The 5,921-nt window shown below is 44.3% G+C and overlaps 1 long non-coding RNA gene across 1 annotated transcript; it reads right to left on the reverse strand.

The window, feature by feature from the left end:
• Nucleotides 1-1,615: 1,615 nt before the first annotated feature.
• Nucleotides 1,616-2,468, reverse strand: LOC108537338 (uncharacterized). The gene is made up of 3 exons (XR_001887765.1): nt 2,255-2,468; nt 1,845-1,971; nt 1,616-1,795 (listed from the first exon to the last, which is right to left on the reverse strand). It is a non-coding gene; the product is annotated as an uncharacterized LOC108537338 (long non-coding RNA).
• Nucleotides 2,469-5,921: the final 3,453 nt, after the last annotated feature.

Below are 5,921 nucleotides of genomic sequence, written 5' to 3' on the forward strand. Positions count from 1 at the left end.
TCGAGGGAGGGGACGGCAGGAACGCCTCTCCTTTCACGCCACAAAAGGATTTTCGTCCCTTGAGAGCACAATGAAAAAAAAAAAAAAAGCCAATCAAGGCGGGATCAGCTGTGGGCTGGTCGCTGCAGATCTGTCTCTCCCAGAGGGGGGTGGGGGCACATATTGGTCCGTGTGGGAAACCCAGAGCCTCAGCTTCTCACACATTGTTCTCCTCCTCTTCAACTGCACCCCCTCCCCACCAGCCCGGACCCTCCCCTCTCCCCTCCCCAAAGCCGTTATTGCCACAAAAGATACTTTCCCCATTGTGCCCCGGACAGCTGAGAGGTCCGAGTTAGCCATACACAGCTCCGCGTCCTCTCCAGGGAGAAAGGGGATGGACCCTGCAAGTGGAGAGCGGGATGCTTATCATACAAAGGAATTAAACCCACTTGGGCTCTCTCGCCATCCAGGACTGTGGGGGGTTAAATACGGTTACATTTTCATTAGGTGCTAATAGCAAAAGGGCAGCCCCGGGCAGCACGGACCAGACATTGTTATGCAGAACGTCCCCCACAAGGGAAGGTCAGGGCAGGTGGGGTGGGAGGTGGGGAGAGGGACATGCCAGCGTCAAAGCCGGGTCCAGGGAAGGGGGGCATGCCATAGGCGTATTGTTGGCCTGGGAGTTCCGTCAATGGGAAAAGTCATGTTTCCTCTGAAGGAAACAAGTGGAAATTGTCGGGGAGGGGAAGGGCTGGTGGGTGGCTGGGAAGCAGAGCTCGGCCACTTGCGACTAAGGCCCCCTTGGAACAGTCCCTCCCCACTGCCAGTTCTGCAAATGGGCAATTCTGGTCCTTCTGGAAGGCAGTTCTGGGGAGGGGCAGTGGAGGGGAATGTTTTGGTATCAGGAAGAACCGACCTAAACCCTAGCACTAGGACTCTCTCACTGCTCCTGTAGCCTGGGGCAGGCCCTGGGGGCATCCATGTTGAACCTCCAACCCTCCAATTTCTTTTTTTTTTTTTTTTTTTTGGATTACATAATTATTATTATTATTATTATTTATTAATATTTTAAGTTCTAGGGTACATGACAATAGCATGGTTGTTTCTTCATAGATGTATACTGGGTGCCATGTTGGTGTGCCTGCACCCATCAACTCGTCAGCACCCATCACCTCAATTTCTTTTTAAAGCAAAATAGAGATAAAACCTACCTGTTGGATTCTTCTGAGTTGTCGATGAATGTAAATGGTACAAACAAGGTGCTCAAAAAAAAAGTCTTTCCCTTCTCACTAACCACCTCCACTCCCAACTACCACTAAAAAGAAACTTAAAAAGTCAAAATGAAAGAATCCATCATTTGATACAGTGGGCTAACAGCACGGATGAATCTTTAAAGCTCATCACTTCACTCACGTACAATATTCCAGCCTCCTCTGCATGGGAAGGAAACTCCTCTTGTCCTCTCTTTAGTTTTCCTTCAAAGCTCAGCCCAGAGCCTGATACTTGCTCTGTTGAAATGGCTTCTTGCTGTTATAGATTCAACATTGCTTCGACTCCAGACAGTCCAGACACTGCAGTCTCCCAACCCAGAAAGCTTGTGCATATCTAAATCAACAGGGAAACCCATATCTTCTGTTTTGTTTTGTAATCCATGCTTTTATTAGCACATTGTTATAAAAGTATAACCATTGGTAAGACACTGTACGGGACATCCTGAGGATGCACCATGAGGATGCAGACAGGTGTGCGTGGGAAGACAAGACACCTACAGCACGTGACCATAAACCCAAGGCAGGAGAAGGTTTATAAGCCTTTGCTGTTGTAGGTACATGGCTCTTTCCTTCATCAGATAATGAGATACCTACATGTTGTAGGTACATGGCTCTTTCCTTCATCAGATAATGAGAATTGGTTCTCCATCATTTCTCATTGCACTAGAGATTCCCAGAAACTCAGAATTCAACTGGGAGAACAAACTAACAAATAGGAGAACTGCCAAAAAAAAAAAAAAAAAAAAAAAAAAAAAAAAAAAAAAAAAAAAAAAAAAAAAAAAAAAAAACAGTGGATCAATAACTGACAGATAAAAGATACTAATAATTCTTTCTATATAGTAAATGACAAGAAAATGCAAGCATTGACAGAGCAAATTCAGCAGATGCAGAATTTGTTTTTCCATTGACATTTCTGCATCCAGTGGGGTCTAGGTGACAATTGCATCATCTCCCTACATAGTTATGCCACTGCTGGCTACTCTATCTGGCTCTCAAGTACAGACCTCTGCATACAGCGGTCCTAAATCCACAGGGAGGGGGAGTAGTTGCCTCTGATGTTGTTTGAGGCTCCACAATGCTGCTTTTCAACCAGAAAGCCAGTGCCAGGTAGGGCTAATGGTCTTCGGGACTTCCATAATAAAATACTTCCTGAAAAATGAAAATGGCTTGATCAACAATGGCGTCTATGGAAGGTCTAGAGAAATGACTTGTTTTCTGGAACCCCTGTCCAGTTTCAGAATCTCTGCATCCACTGCTGAAAAGAAAAAAAAAAATCCATTGTGATGTATTTGTCGATGGAGGTAAGGTGGGAAGTCACTTTCTTAAACTGGCTGAGAAGGCCTTGCTGGGTGCTAGCAGCAAATTTGTCTTACCATAGCAGGGGTTCCCTTCTCTAGTCATTTCTACTTCATAGAAAGTAGAATTTCAGATTTGTAAGTCACCTTAAAAGCAATTTACTCATCTAGATTGTCCCTGGAATGAGAAAAAAATTGGAAATATTTTTCACTGCAAATTTATAACTGGGAGCCTGATATCTAAAGTCTTTAACAAACTCCCTGTTATCTTTATCAAATCTCATATGTGACTCTTCTTCTTCTTTTTTTTTTTTAGATGGAGTCTCGCTCTGTCACCCAGGCTGGAGTGCAGTGGCACCCTCTCGGCTCACTGCAGGCTCCGCCTCCCGGGTTGACGCCGTTCTCCTGCCTCAGCCTCCCAAGTAGTTGGGACTACAGCCACCATGCCTGGCTAAATTTTTGTATTTTTAGTAGAGACGGGGTTTCACTGTGTTAGCCAGGATAGTCTCGATCTCCTGACCTCGTGATCCACCCGCCTCGGCCTCCCAAAGTGTTGGGATTATAGGCATGAGCCACCGCGCCCGGCCTCATACGTGATTCTTGATCTCTTATGGAGAACACCAGGTTCCAAACCAAAGAATTCAGAGGAAACTAAGTACAATGTGAAGGTTTCTTACTTCAACCAACTATTTTTTTTCCCTTTGAGAAGTAGCGAAAATGCCTCACCCAACTGGTTAATAAAATTAGAATTCAAATCTTTCCAGGTGCAATGATAACTCCCTTTAGAGGAAACTGCTTCCCTGAAGCCAGCAGTGCTCAGAAATTACAACCGGTTTCAGCAATTAACAGAAGTAAAACATTAAAAAGCATGAGGCAAAGTACATTTGCATGCTAATAGCCCCTTCTGTAGTGCTGGGAAGCTGTGTTTTACAACAAAGCAGATAACTTTCCCACTATAGCAATATTAACCCTTGGGTTCTCACTCCAGCTCCTTGCCCCTGATTCTACTGTCTGGAATTAGTGTGGCCATGGTTGGGGAAGACATGGGTTAACTCCACGTATCAATCCATCCACTGTGGCCTAATTCTCCCTCGCTTGGGTAAGGGAAGAAAGAGAAAGAGACTTAAAAGTTTTGAATGTCTTTAGGGATAGCTAGAGGAAAGTGGAAAGACTCGCCAGGGGGTGAAAAAGAAAGTTTCCCTAGAAAATGCACTGGAATGGGCAGGGCAATGCTTGAGCACAAGCTGTGGTGTCAAATGAGACTTGAATTTGAATCTGGCAGTAATACTTCCTAGTGCTGTGACCTTCGGCAGGTGACTTAAGTTCTTGGGGTCCCAGTTTGCTTATCTAATAAGGTGGAATGAAGGTTAAATGAGGCAATGAGGGTAAGACTTCTATATGCCTGGAAACCCTAATGGTTACTGTAATGGTTGTTAGAGCAGATGGTATTTGTGGAGTTCCAGGAGGAACTTTTTGAAGAACCCTTGAGTTCACGACTATGACAAAGCCCTATGGCTGCACTGGAGATGCAAAGTAATTGCTTTTGCATCCTGCAGAAAGTTAATCTTGGAATAGGAGCAGATAATATATATATAGAGAGAGATCCCTTTTATGCTTCCTCAAGGTGGAGGCCACCAACATTTTGGATTCCATTGAAGATGACAGTCCTCGAGGATATACAGAAATCAGAAGAAAATTCTCAATCTCTATAGGAAGAAGGCAGGATAGCACAGAGCTTAGGCTTTGGAGATGGGTAAACCTTGTTTTGAGATCCACTTCCCTTGACACTACCCAACTGTGTCACTTTGGATAAATTTCTTAACCTCTCTGTACCTCAGTTTCGCATTGATTATAAAATAAAACGTCATACATCTGGGGCAAGAGTACCATGAGTAATCACTCAACACATGTCAAATACTAAGGGAGAGTCCTTTCTTTAAAACTTCGCTTCCCCTTGTCTTTTCCCATGACACAATGAGGAAGCAATGCCCAAAGCATGTCATGGCCTAGATTTCAAGCCAACTCATTGAGATTAAGTAAAGATGAGGAAAGAGAAGTTTCGGTCTGTACACCCATACCCTCAGAACTCACCACAGCTCTGACGACGGCAAAGAGAGGTTGCCGGAAGGAAACAAAAGTCCATCAAGGGCTGGAAAATATTAATCCAGAGCTCACGGATGGGCAGTGATGTGCACCCTCTGATGGCAGGCATTCCCTTCATGTTCATGCTGCCCGTGGGCTGACACAAGCCCACCACCCCACTCTTGCATTGTGGGCACTCACCCTGACTTGCCGTTCATCCTGTCCTAGGTCTACTTCCTAGCGACACTCCAAGGCAGGTGTAGGAAGGGGATAGAGAAACAGAGAGTGGACTGGAAGATCCAGGGGAAGAAAAGGCAATTCTCCAGCTCTCCCTCTAACAAGGTGCACTTTTGCCCTAGATTGATGGTTCTTAACCCTAATTGTGCATTAGAAACACATAGGAAGCTTTAAAAAATAATACACTGGGTACTCCTCCCATTGAATATGATCCAGTTTTTCTGAGGTGAGCCTTGTACATGGATATTTGTATAGATTTTTATCTGGTGCTACAGTGATTCTGATGTGTCACCTGCCTTGAGAACCATTCTCCTTTAACCTTCTGGGATGTGTTTGTTCTGTAGCAGTGCTGCTCAGTCTGGGATTCATGTTAGGATTCACTGGAGGACGTTTTTTTTAAAATAAGGATGGCGACTAGGTGCGGTGGCTCACGCCTGTAATCCCAACACTTTGAGAGGCCTAGGTGGGTGGATCACCTGAGGTCAGGAGTTCGAGATTAGCCTGGCCAACATGGTGAAACCCCGTCTCTACGAAAAATACAAAAAGTAGCCGAGAGTGGTGGCGGGCACCTGAAATTCCAGTTACTTGGGAGGCTGAGGCAGGAGAATCGCTTGAACCTGGGAAATGGAAGTTGCAGTGAGCTGAGATCGCACCACTACACTCCAGCCTGGGTGACAGAGAGAGACATCATCTAAAAACAAATACATAAATAAAATAAGGATGCCTAGGACCCACCCTAAGAATTTCTGATTTAATTCACTTGAAGTGGAGTGCAGGCATCAAAGTCAGACCTCCTCAAGCTTTTAACTCCAGACATGTAAGATTATCCACTACTGAATAATTTATAATAACAAAGATTAGAGGCAACCCTCATAGGAGCCTGGCTAAATAAACTCATAACTTAGAATACTATGCAATGGTTAAAAAGAATGAGAAAGATTTTTTCTGCATTAATATTGAAAAATCTCCAGAATATATACAAAAAAAAAAAAAAAAAGCAAGAGGCAGAACAGTATTTATAGGGTACTATTGTTTATGTAGAAAAGGGGAGAAAATA

Source organism: Rhinopithecus bieti, unplaced genomic scaffold (genome assembly GCF_001698545.2).
Source record: "Rhinopithecus bieti isolate Rb0 unplaced genomic scaffold, ASM169854v2 scaffold_13400, whole genome shotgun sequence".
Taxonomy (NCBI): domain Eukaryota; kingdom Metazoa; phylum Chordata; class Mammalia; order Primates; family Cercopithecidae; genus Rhinopithecus; species Rhinopithecus bieti.